Here is a 19,918-nt window from a genome sequence, read left to right on the forward strand (position 1 = left end):
TACTGATGTCCATTACACTGTTATTCAACTGGGATTGTTTGGTACTCATGTCCATTACACTGTTACACAACTGGGATCATTTAGTACTCATGTCCATTACATTGTTATGGAACAGGGATTGTTTGGTACTCATGTCCATTACACTGTTATAGAACTGGGATTGTTTGGTACTCATGTCCATTACACTGTTACACAACTGGGATCATTTAGTACTCATGTCCATTACATTGTTATGGAACTGGGATTGTTTGGTACTCATGTCCATTACACTGTTATAGAACTGGGATTGTTTGGTACTCATGTCCATTGTACTGTTATGGAACTGGGATCATTTGCTACTCATGTCCATTACACTGTTATAGAACTGGGATTGTTTAGTACTCATGTCCATTACACTGTTATGGAACTGGGAGTTTTTGGTACTCATGTCCATTACAATGTTATGGAACTGGGATCATGTGGTACTCATGTCCATTACACTGTTACACAACTGGGATCATTTAGTACTCATGTCCATTATACTATTATGGAACTGGGATTGTTTGGTACTCATGTCCATTACACTCTTGCACAACTGGGATTGTTTGGTACTCATGTCCATTACACTGTTATGGAACTGGGATCGTTTAGTACTCATGCCCATTACACTGTTACACAACTGGGATCATTTAGTACTCATGTCCATTACACTGGTATGAAACTGGGATTGTTTGGTACTCATGTCCATTACACTGTTACACAACTAGGATCGTTTAGTAGTCATATCTATTACATTGTTACACAACTGGGATCATTTAGTACTCATATCTATTACATTGTTACACAACTGGGATCATTTAGTACTCATATCTATTACATTGTTACACAACTGGGATCGTTTAGTAGTCATATCTATTACATTGTTACACAACTGGGATTGTTTAGTACTCATATCTATTACATTGTTACACAACTGGGATTGTTTAGTACTCATGTCCATTACACTGTTACACAACTGGGATTGTTTGGTACTCATGTCCATTACACTGTTACACAACTGGGATTGTTTGGTACTCATGCCCATTACACTGTTATGGAACTGGGATGGTGTGATACTCATGTCCATTACACTGTTATGCAACTGGGATTGTTTGGTACTCATGTCCATTACACTGTTACACAACTGGAATTGTTTGGTACTCATGTCCATTACACTGTTATTCAACTGGGATTGTTTTCTACTCATGTCCATTACACTGTTATGGAACTGAGATTGTTTGGTACTCATGTCCATTACACTGTTATAGAACTGGGATTGTTTGGTACTCATGTCCATTACACTGTTACACAACTGGGATCATTTAGTACTCATGTCCATTACATTGTTATGGAACTGGGATTGTTTGGTACTCATGTCCATTACACTGTTATAGAACTGGGATTGTTTGGTACTCATGTCCATTGTACTGTTATGGAACTGGGATCATTTGGTACTCATGTCCATTACACTGTTATAGAACTGGGATCATTTAGTACTCATGTCCATTACACTGTCATAGAACTGGGATTGTTTGTTACTCATGTCCATTACACTGTTATGGAACTGGGAGTTTTTGGTACTCATGTCCATTGTACTGTTATGGAACTGGGATTGTTTGTTACTCATGTCCATTACACTGTTATGGAACTGGGAGTTTTTGGTACTCATGTCCATTGCAATGTTATGGAACTGGGATTGTTTGATACTCATGTCCATTACAATGTTATGGAACTGGGATCATGTGGTACTCATGTCCATTACATTGTTACACAACTGGGATCATTTAGTACTCATGTCCATTACACTATTATGGAACTGGGATTGTTTGGTACTCATGTCCATTACACTGTTACACAACTGGGATTGTTTGGTACTCATGCCCATTACACTGTTATGGAACTGGGATGGTGTGATACTCATGTCCATTACACTGTTATGCAACTGGGATTGTTTGGTACTCATGTCCATTACACTGTTACACAACTGGGATTGTTTGGTACTCATGTCCATTACACTGTTATTCAACTGGGATTGTTTGGTACTCATGTCCATTACACTGTTACACAACTGGGATTGTTTGGTACTCATGTCCATTACACTGTTACACAACTGGGATTGTTTGGTACTCATGTCCATTACACTGTTATTTAACTGGGATTGTTTGGTACTTATGTCCATTACACTGTTACACAACCGGGATTGTTTAGTAGTCATGTCCATTACACTGTTACACAACTGGGATTGTTTGGAACTCATGTCCATTACACTGTTATGCAACTGGGATTGTTTGGTACTCATGTCCATTACACTGTTACACAACCAGGATCGTTTAGTAGTCATGTCCATTACATTGTTATGGAACTGGGATTGTTTGGTACTCATGTCCATTACACTGTTACACAACTGGGATTGTTTGGTACTGATGTCCATTACATTGTTATTCAACTGGGATTGTTTGGTACTCATGTCCATTACACTGTTACACAACTGGGATCATTTAGTACTCATGTCCATTACATTGTTATGGAACTGGGATTGTTTGGTACTCATGTCCATTACACTGTTATAGAACTGGGATCATTTAGTACTCATGTCTATTACATTGTTATGGAACTGGGATCATTTAGTACTCATGTCCATTACATTGTTATGGAACTGGGATTGTTTGGTACTCATGTCCATTGTACTGTTATGGAACTGGGATCATTTGGTACTCATGTCCATTACACTGTTACACAACTGGGATCATTTAGTACTCATGTCCATTACACTGTCATGGAACTGGGATTGTTTGTTTCTCATGTCCATTACACTGTTATGGAACTGGGAATTTTTGGTACTCATGTCCATTACACTGTTATGGAACTGGGATTGTTTGGTACTCATGTCCATTACACTGTTATGGAACTGGGATTGTTTAGTACTCATGTCCATTACATTGTTACACAACTGGGATTGTTTGGTACTCATGTCCATTACACTCTTACACAACTGGGATTGTTTGGTACTCATGTCCATTACACTGTTATGGAACTGGGATCATTTAGTACTCATGTCCATTACACTGTTACACAACTGGGATTGTTTGGTACTCATGTCCATTACACTGTTACACAACTGGGATTGTTTGGTACTCATGTCCATTACACTGTTATGGAACTGGGATCGTTTAGTACTCATGTCCATTACACTCTTACACAACTGGGATTGTTTGGTACTCATGTCCATTACACTGTTATTCAACTGGGATTGTTTGGTACTCATGTCCATTACACTGTTACACAACTGGGATTGTTTGGTACTCATGTCCATTACACTGTTACACAACTGGGATTGTTTGGTACTCATGTCCATTACACTGTTATTTAACTGGGATTGTTTGGTACTTATGTCCATTACACTGTTACACAACCGGGATTGTTTAGTAGTCATGTCCATTACACTGTTACACAACTGGGATTGTTTGGAACTCATGTCCATTACACTGTTATGCAACTGGGATTGTTTGGTACTCATGTCCATTACACTGTTACACAACCGGGATCGTTTAGTAGTCATGTCCATTACACTGTTACACAACTGGGATTGTTTGGTACTGATGTCCATTACATTGTTATTCAACTGGGATTGTTTGGTACTCATGTCCATTACACTGTTACACAACTGGGATCATTTAGTACTCATGTCCATTACATTGTTATGGAACTGGGATTGTTTGGTACTCATGTCCATTACACTGTTATAGAACTGGGATCATTTAGTACTCATGTCCATTACATTGTTATGGAACTGGGATCATTTAGTACTCATGTCCATTACATTGTTATGGAACTGGGATTGTTTGGTACTCATGTCCATTGTACTGTTATGGAACTGGGATCATTTGGTACTCATGTCCATTACACTGTCATGGAACTGGGATTGTTTGTTACTCATGTCCATTACACTGTTATGGAACTGGGAATTATTGGTACTCATGTCCATTACACTGTTATGGAACTGGGATTGTTTGGTACTCATGTCCATTACACTGTTATGGAACTGGGATTGTTTAGTACTCATGTCCATTACATTGTCATGGAACTGGGATTGTTTGTTACTCATGTCCATTACACTGTTATGGAACTGGGAATTTTTGGTACTCATGTCCATTACACTGTTATGGAACTGGGATTGTTTGGTACTCATGTCCATTACACTGTTATGGAACTGGGATTGTTTAGTACTCATGTCCATTACATTGTTACACAACTGGGATTGTTTGGTACTCATGTCCATTACACTGTTATGGAACTGGGATCATTTGGTACTCATGTCCATTACACTCTTACACAACTGGGATTGTTTGGTACTCATGTCCATTACACTGTTATGGAACTGGGATCATTTAGTACTCATGTCCATTACACTGTTACACAACTGGGATCATTTAGTACTCATGTCCATTACACTGGTATGGAACTGGGATTGTTTGGTACTCATGTCCATTACACTGTTACACAGCTAGGATCATTTAGTACTCATGTCCATTACACTATTATGGAACTGCGATTGTTTGGTACTCATGTCCATTACACTGTTATGGAACTGGGATCGTTTAGTACTCATGTCCATTACACTCTTACACAACTGGGATCATTTAGTACTAATATCTATTACATTGTTACACAATTGTGATTGTTTAGTACTCATCCATTACACTGTTATGTAACAGGGATTGAGATTCAAAACATTTTACTAAGGTGATATAACTACTTTTTTTAAAGAACATTAATTCTTATTTAGCACAGAGTAAGCCAATTAGGTCTAGTCACAACAGATTTCTAAAGTGTATAAGGGAGACATGATGACCCTATGAATTCCACTCCTTTGAGTTCCAGTACAATGAAATAGTTGTGCTGAAAACCACCTTTAGTGAAATGAAAACAAAGTATCTGCAAATCCCCTAATATATGCATCCTAACTCCATGGCTGCACAACACTTGGGAAAAGGATACATGTCTGGCTTGACAAAAGTGATTTTCAGCATTACTGCTTTGTACTATCATCAGTTGAACAAATTATCCTCAGACAGATGTCACATTCTGCATATGATATCACATTTTGTATATGAGGAGAGAGAAGATGCAGGCATGATATATAACACTGTAATGCCAGTAAATACAAATCAGGACTTCTCTCACAATATAAATTGCAACTGCATGGTAAACACAGCTTACTAACTTCTGCTGACCTGATGTAGTAAACCACTGCAAATGCACTGTGAAATGCCCATGACAGTTGCAGCTCAGTCTATTTATCTCATTTATTAAACAGAAATCTGCTTGGCATAATGTTGACTAAATATCCATCATCTCTTGTTATTCCATGCAGGACTAAAGCAGATAGATGTGAGAGTTTGCCCTCCTGCAGGGTTTACATCAGAATGTCTTTAGCTGTTGAACTTTCCTGCAGCTTTCATATGCATCCGTGTGTCTGTTACTGTTTGGCAGAAAGCTTTTAGTGTTACTTTAGTTTGACTCATTTGGTGTTATCCCCTCATTAATCAAACTATGCCAAGATGAATTTCCACATATTTAATGATTTTCTTGCAGGAAGTATAAAAGGTTTCTGCAAATTATATTTCTTGTATATTGCACACTTCATTGCTAAGGTTTAACTCAGGTAACTCTTCTTCATTCATTCCTAGATCCAAGAACTGTTAACCTATGAATAAAGTCATATATTGTCCAGTTTAACAAGAGTTGGTCACTCTGTATTAATTAGAAGACAACAGACACTGAAGTTGCTGTCCAACAATATTTTGGGTTGTGCATTAAAAGTAATATGTTGTCCTCATTAAAGCATCAGTACAAAATGCTATAAGGGTATTCACATTATCAATTTAATACATTTTAGCAAATGGCCTTATAAAATGCAGAAAGCTCAACAGTCCCAGCACAGAAATATTGAGATGATAATATTACACAAAGTCTGATTAAAAAGAAGGGACAACACCACACTTGTTTTTAGGTGGAGACTTCCTGATACAAATTTGGAACTACAACATAAATCTTGTTATGACACAGAATCGCCTGCCTCTGGCATTTCAGTAACTGATTTCAAGTTGGAGTACCTACACCAGGCATACAGTACCAGCACTTCTCTCTTTCACACAATTATGTTTTTTTTTGTTTTTTTTTTTATGCAGGTATCGGTTAGCAGCTTCTGTCTGTCTGGAATGTTCTTAAAGTAATATTAAAGTTTGTATCATTACTAGATTTTCCTGTGAGACATTAAGGCACATAGGGCAATGATAGACATTCCTATGGTAACCCAGTGGCCTAAATCCATACTGGGACTTCTGTGCTACGTACAAGATACTGATTGTTTTTCCACACATTTTGTAGTTACTTCTTTCTAATTTCTGCCATATGCTTTGAAGTGTTAAATCACATTTGGCATCATTTGCCTTCACAGAAGGAAGACCTTTGCTATCCAGCCTTCCTGGTACTCACTTCCTCCGACTAATTTCGATTTTGTGGCTAGAGTGCCATTTCTGCACTGTATAACACGTCCTGCTACACAATGTCCATGTAGTATCCATTTAGAATCACCATCTTTGGAAGCATCAACAATTTAACAAAAGCCACATCCTTTGCTCTACCAGTTAATTTATTCATTTTGATGATAAAATCTAAATAGTTTGTTTTGCATCATTATATAGTTAATTTCCTCTTGCATTTACTACAGAATGGATTATTTCTTAATTCTATCAATAACACAGAGGATCGCGACTGGGTGTCACCACTCATAACACTTATTATGTATTCTCGACAAGGATGCTAAGATTTATCTCTCTTGGCATCCATTTTGCAAACATAATAAGTTTTAGTTATGACTGGAAATCTGATTATATGCCACAGAGTTAGAGACAGAATTATATAATAATCCATTTTATAGTTAATGCAACAACAAAACAAGTATTTATTATAATATACAAAATAATAAAATGGTCTATTAGACACAGAGTACTTATTAAAAATGTAAGTGCTTTCATCTAACTTTCTCAGACTAGCAACCATCTCATTCATTGCAATTTAAATAACATTCTTAAAAACACACACATGGTAAATAATAAACCAGTTAAAACATTTCAGTGTTTTAAAGCTCTAGACTGCAAAATACATTTATAATTAATGACATCATTCAATCCTGGATCTGTATAAGAATTCAACAGGATTTGCCATTTTAATTCTTTCACATCCAATAAAGTTTCAACATCACCACCTCTAACTTGTATGCCAACTGTATCTAAAAGTAAAACTAAAACATCTTACATTTAATACATTTACTCTAATGCTTGCACAATGTATTCTTCATATTCTCTGTTTTCATAGCATAGCAATGTTCATATAATCTACATAATACACATTGCATAGCTGAAATTCATTGTTGTGTTCACAGCCGCTCAACATATTCTGTGATTCAGAGGGTAAATGTTTGAAATGTCAAGACCCCCCTAGAATGACTCCCAAAACATGGAGACTAAATTGGTAACAAACTGGACTTTCATATATTAAGTCTAAGATGGCCATTTCTCTGAATATTTCCTTTTCTGTGAGTTATGGCAATCTTGGATTAGTATATATAAGTTTGGGAGGAGTGGGGTTTTGCCCTTCACATCGAGGGGGGGGGTAGGGCAACTTCCTCCCTGCAAAAATGAAGTTTCTAGGAGGATGATGATGCTTGAGATTTGCTCTTCTTCTGCAGTTTTGGTCTTTTTTTTTCATGTGTTGGCACTTGGCATTTCGAGTGCTGACATTTCGTCTCATTTACATGCAGCGCCCCAACTCTTCACTGCTCCCTAGAATACCCATGCATTCCAGCATCACTGCACTGCAGAGCAGAGAGAACTTTCTGAATTGGAAGGCCTTTGAATAGTACACAAGATGTCTATGAATTACAACCTTTATTTTATGCTCAGAAACTGTACTTCCCTTTAAACCACTTCTTACTCATCACAGTTTCTCATACAGAAGACAAATTATATAAATTACCCTTCTACCTAAAGTTTAGTGCGCAAATTTCTTTTACCTTGTAAAATTTCTCATTTTCTTTAAATAAATTGTCTTTATGCCAAAAGCTGCTCTAATATCTTGCTTCTATATACTGTACCATCAGTAATCACATTTTCTAAAACAATATAGCTGTGGAAAGATCCTTTGCAGTATCACCCAACAGAAATGTAATCAAATTATCTGAGCAGCACTCATCTGATTGTAAAGTGCTACTTATGAATAAAGAGATGTCTTCAGACAAGAAGCAGTTTTGAGAGTATCCTACTTTCATTTTTAATTACCTTTCTGTTGGGTGCCATTGCAAAGGATCTTTCCATCACTATATTCTTTTGTAGAATGTGGTACTTCAACAGGGATGCTGCTAGTTTTTTTTTTCTGTAAGTCATGAGTTTTTAGATTGGTGAGGTTTTTCACAGAGGGGTTTTCAGTTGGTTCCCCAACCACAGGAAGGGAATTTACCTCCAGCATTTTTTTATATGAAAGTAATCCCTTATATATGTAATGAATAGCCTTTTTGTTTAGCAAAAAAAAAAAAAACTTTTAAATCCTTTGCATAGTCATCCTTCTGAATCAATCACTCTACTCAACTTTCCCTATATCTATTTTAGTAGTTAATACGTTTTAAAGAAAACAGTTGCAGTGTCTTAAAATAATAATTTGCATCGCAGGATTCATTCCATATAACTTGTTTTGAATGTTATTATACTTTCGGTGGAAATAAGCCTCATTTTTTTAAGAACAGAAGAAATGGAAAATGCAGCAAAATGAGGAGAAGGGAAAACCAGCAGTTATCAACATAGAAAAATATTACAAGATGTAACAGCCACAGGGTGGAAATAAACATAATGGAGAGGAAAACTGCATAGACAGCACATTGTAAATGTGAGTGAAGGAAAAATGGACAAACAGGGCAAGGATGCATACCAGCCATGGAGCAATGCAGGAGTACATATGCACCTATCCATTATACAGTGCTGAGATGTTGCAAAGTATGTGACAGTCATAAATGAAGCTGTATGACTGCCAGTAGTTGTGGGTTGTACTGAAATAAATAGTGATTGCAGCACACAGTTGAAATTGAATCCAGTCAGTTCTCTCAGCAGTGCAAGTGTAAGCCAGTCTACAGCATGCATGAGCAAATCTAGCCTGGGAAATGCAGAAGACAAGCAGAGGACAGACCAGAACCTCCAACTATGCATATGAAAGGGAAACAAGCAAGCACAGTGCCAAACAGAAGTACTGTGGCAAACAAACTGTGTAACTATGTAACATCCAAGTGTGTGTACACAACCGGAACATACGCAAAATGGACTGCATATGTAAAAGACATATGCAATGTCACAGGCAACAGATATGTGTTGTCGTTTATGTATGACCTGCATTGGATAAACATACTCCTATCAGAAAGCAAAGTCAGTACACATACATACATACATACATACAACATACACATGACATACGCATGACATACACACAACACACACATATATACATGCAACATATACACAACATACACTAAACATGCACACAACAATGACATGGAATAATAAGCAGTAATTAAGGTACAGATAATGCAAAGTAAGGAATGCCAGCTTGTGCCTAGAAATGAATTTAAAAAAGTCTGTTCAGGAGTCAGAAACTAAGTACAACACAAAAATGACCTTGCCTGCATATGTCTTGCATGTGTATAATGACAACATTGTTGCACAAGATATTATTGCAACTGTGCAATTATATGACAACAATGATAAGGAACAGACAGTTAAAGGTATACCATGAATGTGTGAAACATATACGACACAGCTAAAAGGAGAAAGGGAGGGGGACAACAGGGGTCCACATCAGTAAGGAAATGCAAGCAAAGGAAATTAGGCACACAATAAAGCTGGACAATTGTATTTAAGGGGGCACACTGCACATGCAAATGTACACCACATAGACAGGTGGGAAAACTCACCCAATCTACATTGAAGAAAATAGCTAATGTACATCATGTGGTTAGACAGCATATCTGAACATGTCTGTGTACAAATTACACAAGCACAGAAATGTGCAACTATTAAACAGTAAGACGAAGAGGTACACAACATAATATTCACTATCCCATACTCATATGTTCTTTCATGCCAGCATAATAGAACAGGTGCAACAAACTCCTTTATTGATTTATATATCACTGTCCATGTATATGACTGAAAAAAGGATGGCCAAGCACATGAAAATATATGAACTGAAGGTACACAGTTCCACTGTACAAGTGCACTGCATATCTATGCTGATGAGATTGTGCATGTTGTAATATAACATAGAATAGCAAACAAGGCATTGATGAATGATACTAAATAAAGCATAAAGTGCACTGTATGTACAGTAATGGAGCAATGACTGTCTATGCATGACGTGAAGGATAACTAACCATAAAGAGCATTCACACTATTGATACAACAAAGCACAATATGTGCCTCTACATGTGCACACAAAACTATTGTGCCAGTGTGAGAGCATGACACCACAGTGGCAAGCACCAGTCATGCTGTTGAACAGACATAAGACAGCAAAAACAAGAGAAAAAGAGGTGCAATGCATACACACAGATAACATGTGTAAGTAAACAAAATGGACCTACAACACTGTGTTATGAGCAAACTATGTGAATAATACCTTTTTTGAGTTGCTGTCAATCCACCCATGTATACAGGGAAACAATACAAACAGAACAATTATTTCTCACTTGCATTATGTTAACTGCAACAGTCAGACCTGTCACCTACAGGTTACAGTGTACTGGACATAATATTATCCTGCACTGCATACACAGGAGTACATGCACACACACACACAAACACACACACACACACACACACACACACACACACACACACACACACACACACACACACACACACAAGTAAGGAGTACTACCCCTGCTCTTATGGAGTAATGTATACATTAAGTACAGCATATCATGTTTAATTGCTTAATGCATGTGTAATACCACCTTTATTACACTCACAAACCCCTCCCATCTTTCCAGTAGCCAACCACAGCGCTAACCCAACATTACCTCCTCCATCTTCCCACTACTATCACACCTCCTCAACAAACATGTACAAGCATACCTTACCTATGCTCACTGCATGCACTCTCCTTGCAAATCTTACATCCTACCAAAGCTCCATCATTCCCCCACTCAACCACTACCACTGTACTACTACTCACACCACCACTCATGTCTCACCCTCACTCAGCTCCCCTCCCACCCACTCAAGAACCATCCCTATGCACCCCCCACATAATCTACCAACTATATTACTCAAACATAAAGCATCCCTACAACTTAACATAATAACCCTCCCACCATACCTATTACCCAAAGAGCACAATCATAAAGTTTCCCTTATAAACAAACACATTCAAAAACTGAGAAAACTAATAACCTCATGCATATCAAAACTAGCCCTAAGTGGAGATATCCACCCCAACCCTGGCCCTGCCATCTCCAACCACAATCCTCATAATCAGACTAGAAACCACAACTTCTCCCATATTACAGCCAATAGAAAGCCAAATGACTTCCTTCTACTAAGCCTAAATATTAGAAGTATAGCCAACAAAGTCCATGAACTCCATGCCACCACAGACTTGTACTCCCCAGATATAGTCATCCTGACAGAAACCTGGCTAAAACCTCACATTACCACTGAGCAAATACTCCCTACAGGTTATGGCATACTAAGAGTAGACCGGCTAAACAAGAAAGAAGGTGGTGTAACTATAATATTTAAACAGCATCTAAACATCCAAATCTTAAAATCATCAGCTCCACAAATAGGCAATGAAGAAATAATTTATACCAACCTCAAAATAAACCAAAACAAAACCATCAACATAATTGGATGCTACTTCCCACCTGGCCAAAACATCCCTCCACTAGAAAACCTCCTCAGCTGGTCTACCCACCATCTCCCCCAAGAAACTATCATTTTAGGTGATTTCAATATTGACTGGCAATCCTGTTCTGGCAACCATCCAACCCATCATGTAAACCTTCATGGCTTCACCCAACTAGTCCAGTCACCAACCAGGATAAATAAAAACTCCAGCAAGCACACTATCCTGGATTGGATACTAGTCAGTAAGAGCCCCCAGTCATATATAACAGGTTGCTTATCAGATAGCCTCAGTGATCACTCCCCAACATTCCTACTGAAAAAATACCTATACCAAGCTAAACCTGTCGTCTACCATCAGATACGTAAAAAAATAAACTTTAACCCACTCACATTCATCTCATCCCTCAAAGAATGTAACAGGCATCCTCTAAAGTACCTCAGTCTTGATGACGCAGTTGAATTTTTTAATACTACCTTCCTGAGCATCCTTAATTACCATGCCCCCATAAGACTTTCCAGAATCAAAGCACAGCCCTCCCCATGGCTACAGAAAACCACTAAGTCAGAAATGAAAAACAGGGATAAAGCCTGGGAGCACTGGCACAAAACCAAGACCCCCTCAACTAGACAGAAATTCCTAGAACTACACAATAGAGTCAAAAAGCTAATAAAAAAGGACAAATTCCAATACTACCAGTCTGCCCTAGACTCCTCCGAACACAGCCCCAAACAATTCTGGTCCTCCATAAACTCCATCCTCCACCCAGGTAAAGTCAGTACCCCTCCTCCTAACATACCTCACTCCTCAAAAAATATTGCTACCTCATTCAACAAACACTTCACACAAACCATACTATCACTAGCTAAACAACACAACCCCCCTCCCCTCCAACCTACACCTTCAACTAGTAATCTCCCCACTGCCTTCTCTTTTTCTCCTGTAGCTACCTCCAACATAAAAAAACTCTTAACTAAACTTAAACCCACCAAATTAGCAGCAGACAACCTCCCAAGTGAATACCTACAAATCGCAACTGATGCTCTGGCCTACCCAGTATCCATCTTGATTAACCGATCTCTGTCAGAAAGTTATGTTCCCACACTGTGGAAATTATCACATATAATTCCCCTCCACAAAGGCAGACCCTCCACAGAACTAACCAATTACTGCCCCATAGCTATTCTCTCTCCACTCTCCAAAATACTAGAGAGATGCATACACTCTCAGGTCTCAGACTACCTCCTTACTAACAACCTCCTTTCCAATACTCAGCATGGTTTCCGACCAAACCATAGCACCACCACTGCCTTACTCTCCTTTACTAACACAATCCTTCAGCATAAAAACAATGGCTATCTCTCCTCTGCTACTTTCCTAGACCTATCTAAAGCATTTGACATGGTCCCACACAAACAACTTATCTCTGTTCTCAATAACCTATCCTTGTCACAATCAGTCACCAACTGGTTTCAGAGTTACCTGTCTGACCACCAACAATCCATTGTACGGCAGAATGACATATCTCCCCAACTACCTGTCTCCATAGGGGTTCCCCAAGGATCCATCCTTGGACCCCTACTCTTCTCTGTTTTCACCAATAATCTAGCCTCTGCCACCACACATGGCACACTCATACAATACGCAGATGACTCGACCATCATCTGCTCAGCCCAGTCCCTACCCAAACTGCAAAAAGTCACACAGGAAGCCTTTTTCTCTGTTGAAACTTGGTTATCCGATGCCCAATTAATACTCAACCCAAACAAAACTAATCTACTCATCTTCCAACCCACCAAACATACGCAAAACAACTCTCACTTTAACATCACAGCAAAAGACAACACCACTATATACCCAACTGAACAAGTAAAACAACAAATGACTCTGTAGCCAATGTCCTACAACCTCTGTATCGAACCAGGTTTATTGAAATTCCGAAAACACAAGCAGAAGTACACAAAATCCAGTAAAAAACAGTGGTCAAGCGCTTTCATCAATAGACTTCATCAGAACAATTTGAAATAAATACAACTGCCCTTTATATACTCCCATAATCACTTAATTGAAGTAAGCAAATTCTATGCAGAATTAAACAAGTTCTTAAAGGAAAACCTTCTAAAAGAATTCTAAAGAACTGTTTTCTTACACTCTTTCCAAAAAAGAAAAAACATATCTAAAACTGACAAGTGAAGCCCAATGTAAAAATATATAACTTAATATTGTAAAAATGGATCCAAGAGGAAGCTGGAGAGATTACAGTTTATATGCCCTATACCTAAGTTTGGGTCTTATACTAATACTATCGTTAATCCCTGGTGGAACAGTGGCATTTAACTCAAGTTGCCATCTTACCTCAGCTCATAACAGTTTATTAGTCCAGTCACCTCCGCTCATGTCCTTGCCAACCACCTCACATATACCAAACAAAAAAGAATGGTCAGGGTTTGTATTTACATGTTTAAACAAAGCATTATTCTCATTTTTCCTGGAAATACTGTATAAATGCTCATAAATCCTCCTATTCAATTTTCTTTCTGTCTTCCCAACATAATAGTGGTTACAAGTTTGACATACAGCAAGATAAACCACACCCATAGTGGTACAAGTACCTGCCTTAAATTTAACAACTGTATTAAAGGGTCCCAGTACAACGGAAAGTGTTCCAATAATGTAGTTACAGTATTCACAAGCCCCACATTTAGTGGTCCCTTTGTTATTGACTTTTTTAACTTGCTCATGATTTTCCAACAAACTTTTTAAATTTCGGTTAACCTTATAAGTAAAAGTAGGTTCATTCCCTACAATGGACAAAAATTCCTGGTTACCTTTAAACATGGTCCAGTTGTTCTTAATAATACTTTTAACTCCAAAAGAAGTTTCACCATGGGTTAACACCATGGAATGGGTGTAATCCATAGTAGGACTCTTGACCTGGTTAAAATTAGCCTCCGTGGCACCCAGTAATGGTTTAAATCTCAGACCCCATTCTCTGACCACCTGGTCCCTAATATTATTCACAAATTCAAGTGGGTAACCCCTAACTCTGAACATATTAGCCAGTACCTCACTTTCTGATTTTACCAAGTCAAAATTGGAGCACATCCTGACCACACGAACCAGTTGTCCCCTCACTATATTTCTTTTCACAAAGGTTGGGTGACAACTTGTGAAATCCAAGTAATCATTAGAAAAAGTCGGTTTTCTGTAAATACATGATTGGAAACATTCAGTTCTTACATCCTTGGATAATTTTACATCCAAATAATCAATGTGAGAATTACCACTAGTACCAGTGAATCTAAAATACTTACAAGTCCCATTAAGAAAGTCCAGGAAATTCACGGACTAAGCGCTTTTGCCTGTTAAAATATTAAGGCATCATCAGAGTAAGTGAAAACATTTCTAAGCTCTGTTTAAATAACACCAGATCTTAAAGTCAATCATTACATCATTTCCTGCCATGTCGAATTATGTAATAGTATGGAAAAATTAAAGTGAGTGCTTTTTCTTTACCGCAGGTAGTGGTTTTATTATTTTTCTGTTATTTGTGTTTTAAGTCATCTGTGTGGTGGTTTGGAGTAGCTATAATTCCTGGTTTTGAGAAAGAACCTTGCCTGTGTGTAATGAAAGGGCCCAAAATGCTTGCAATGCTGGTGGGCGAATTAACATCAGAATTAAAGGAACTAACTTCCAATATCAACAGAATTTGACAATATGGTGAAACAGATGGAATTAATATTACAAACACACAAGAAGCTCTATTAACTTTGCACACTCCTCCAGTGAGTTTTGTTAACATCAGACCAAGTAATGTGAATGCAACACCCCCCAATGGAGATAGAGTACTTGGTTTGTTCCAGGTGCCTGCACTGCAACTTTCAGAGCAACAGAGGGAGTAACATACTGAATATGGCTCCCTAAAAACACAGCTCAATTTGTTTGAACATTTAAGCAAGAAATACAAGACCTTGCAACTGGATAACAAATTCCTTACAAAATCAATCACAATGAAGCAGGTCCCTAAAGGGCTTCACCTCTGGAGGTTCCCAGTGACTGCAGTTAAAGATTCAAATATGCACAGGGAGCTTTTGGACCTATTTGATAGAACTGGTTTGGAATTAAATGGCTATTTTGAGAAAAGACAATGAGTTGAAGTTGGGGAAACTAAAACATGAGATAAAAACTTTAAATCAAAGCATAACCAGTGACTTATTGTTCCAAGTAGAAATAGATAACTACAATAAAATATTTACTGATATGGACAAGTTAATTTCAGTAATTATTAAGAGGAAAGAAAACAAACTTTGAAGAGACAGAAATGACGATTTAAATCACAGAGCTTACCCTGTACCCCCCAGTCAACAACAGTGTCAATAATGTAAATACTAGTTCTACTGTCGATGAGGTGAATACCAATAAAGTAGGGCAGGTAGAAAATGAATATTTTTTTAAAACAACCACCCCTGAGGTGCTCAGAATGTTTGTTGAACCGGAGACAACAACAGGGCCAACAACAAGGCTCCCACTGGAGAGGCCAACAAGGAATACCATACAGGGGGAGACAATGGTAGAGGGGGGAGAGCTCAGTACTAACTGAGTTATCAGTTAACTTGGATGTTACAGAAAATAGCACTGTTTTTTCACAAATGATATGGCACAAATGGAAATTATTAATGCCTTGAACAGTAATGATTCTACTGAATTGCAAAATATATCGATTACTGATTTTGTTGAAGCTGATGCATGTGTTTTACAAGCTGATACTTTTCATGTTTATGAAGGTGACAATATGAACAATAAGCACAGGCAGGAACAACATTTAATGATGCCGGTTTAATACCTGGTGCAAGCTTAGAAGTGAACTTAACAGCTATCAGCACAGGCACTATTTACAATTTAACAGATTTTACTTTGAAAAATGAATATGTTCATGTTTTAAGGAAATGATTTAGTTTTGTTCCTGAATTCAAGGTAGACATAGAAATATTGTTAACTGACCTTAAACTATTCACAAGACAGTTGAATTTAAGACAGTATTTTTATGACAGAAACAATGGAGTTGACAATAGCTCAAACAGTCTTAAGCACAAAAGTATTTTTATATCTCCTAGCAACCCCCTGATTAATATTTTTGAGAAGTTGGTAGAAAATTATTTTAGACAAACATTAAGAATGGACAAATCACATTTTAGTAATTTAACAAAGGAAGAGAGATTGTGCCTGAATGATTTAGCCAGAAATAAAGAATATAGAGTGATGAAGCCAGACCAGGGTGGGGGGATTGTATTAATGAAGCACTTTGACTATGTTTGCAAAATGTATGAGCTTTTAAATAATAAAGAGACCTATGAAAGGGCAACAATAAATGAGATTAATATGGCATAGATGAAAATAGACATGATGTTGTGAGACCTATGTAAGGGTAACAATAAATGAGATTTATAGGGCACATATGAAAATAGACATGATGTTGCTTGATGCCGTATATCAAGGCTCATTGAAACCTGATGAATTTAAGTATCATAGGGTGGAGACACCAATTATCCCAATAATTTTTGAGATCCCGAAGATACATAAAAATCAGAGTGACCCCCCCACCTTTTAGACCAATTGTGGTGGCAAAGGGCTCTAAGACAGAATCAGTAGCAGCCTTTGTGGATCATCAGTCTAAGGCAGCTCTCAAGTCCTTTACTTATATCTTGAAAGACTCATGGCATTCCCTAGATTTATTGAAAACAATACCTAGTGACAAGAATTTTGTGTTCATCACAACTGATGTTATTAATCTCTTTTCTGTTATACCCCATGAGGTAGGCTTGGATTATTTCACTCAAAGTTTGAGATGGAGTGGGTTGTTGGACCAAACCAGGATTAACTTACTGGCGGACCTGGTTGAAATGGTGCTTATCAACATTTTTCTATGTTTTGAGGGTGAATACTTCAGGCAAAAAACAGATGTGGCTATGGGCACAAAGTGCACCCCGATTTTTGCCAACCTTGTTTTAGCTGAGTGGGAGAAAATGGAGGTTTTCACCTCAGTTTACATAAACAAAATGTTATCTTATCATAGATTTTTGGATGATGTCCTTATTCTGTGGACAGGGGCTTCTGAAGAGCTGCTAGAATTTATAAATTATTTGAACACAACGACTGATTTTTTTAAAGATTTACTTATAAGACCAACAGCAAAAATATTGCTTTCTTAGATATTTTTTTGAGCAAAAAACAGTTTAAGTGGAGAACTCTCTTCCAACATTTTTAGGAAAAGAACTTATATAAACACACTCCTAGAATATCATAGTTGCCATCCTGTTCATCAAAGACGGAGTGTCATTAAAGGCCAAATGGTTAGACTCTCCAGGTTGGGCAGTAATGATGATGAATTTTTACGTGAGATGTATATTTTGATTGGAATGTTCAAAGAAAGGGGCTATCCCATTAAGCTTCTGACATCAGTTAAAAAGGATGTTATAAAAAATCATTCCACAAGATTTATCCCCATTTTAAGAGGTGGGATGAGTACTATAATGATGGTGAATATAGAAACACCTAAGAATGATGTTATGATCTTGCAGTACAATAATTTAGCACCAGATTTGGTAAAAGGTTTATGTAGGATATGGGGCAGCATGCTTGATGCTGAATTGAAAAAGAAATTCGTGGCAAAACATAAAGTTGTATACAGTAGGGGCAGAAATATCAAGGAAATACTTGAACGTGACAATGAAAAGTTTAAAAAGACATACATCTCTAGGAAGAGCAAATGCGGGGCATGCAGTAGTTATAGGTTTATTAATGCTATAGTCCTTATGTGATTAGTGAAACATACAACAGGACATGGACACTGCAACTGCAATACAAAAGGAGTTATATATATAGCTACATGTGTGTCTTGTTCTATATAGGCAAGACCATCAGAAAGTTACATGACAGAATTCTGGAGCACAATAGGGATATAAGAAAAAGAAAAGAGACCAGTCCTTTATATATGCACACCAGAGAATGCAATGAGTACAAAATGTTTATATTTTTTGTGATGGACAAAAAGTAGGAATGAGAGGGGGTGACCCTGAATTAGAACTTTTAAACAAAGAGTTAGAATGGCAACTTAGATTACATGCCAAAGAGGAGTCAGGCAATAATGACAATATATCTCTGTTGTGTGTGTTCTAAAAAGGACAGCAAAAGATGTTTGATTTTTTTTTTTATGTGAAGTTTATACTTGATGGATATGTTTTATCTGGGTTAAAGTGCTTATGATCTACCTTTTGCAAAGATTTGTTTCATTTACCATTTTAACAACAGGTTAAAGTTGCATTCCAAATATCTTATTTTTAACTTTTAACTGTTTTAACATTTTTACTATTTATTTATTAGAGATTTTATTCTTCATATTACATAATTTGACATGGCAAGAAATGATGTAATGATTTACTTTAAGATCTGGTGTTATTTAAATAGAGCTTAAAGATGTTTTCACTGACTCTGATGATGCCTTAATATTTTATCAGGCGAAAGTACTTAGTCTGTGAATTTTGTATGTTAATTTATTTTAGGCTTTAATAGTGTGGAAACATTAAAGTGAGTGCTTTTTCTTTACCACGGCAGTGGTTTTCTTATTTTTCCCATCATTTGTGTTTTAACTTTAATAAACAGCTGTCTCTTGATTTTTAAACAGTGAAATGTAGATAAGAAAGAGAGTAGTTGAGACAGTTAACCTAGTCTATAAAGAAGAAAAAAGCCGGTCAGCTATAGCTGTAGTTGTTCAGTTGTGTGCTGTTCAATTCACAGTAGTTATTCAGTTCAGTTCACAGTTGTACTGAGCACTGGATACCCAAAGGACTCACCAAGAACTATAAGCCTGCCTTTGCTGTGTTGTGATGTTTAGTTTAGATCAGGGACAGTGTTCTTCAGTTAGATAGGAAATTATAGCTAGATTAGTCAG

This window comes from Protopterus annectens, chromosome 14.part0, assembly GCF_019279795.1.
Source record: "Protopterus annectens isolate FY-2018-M chromosome 14.part0, PAN1.0, whole genome shotgun sequence".
In the NCBI taxonomy this organism is placed as follows: Eukaryota; Metazoa; Chordata; order Ceratodontiformes; family Protopteridae; genus Protopterus; species Protopterus annectens.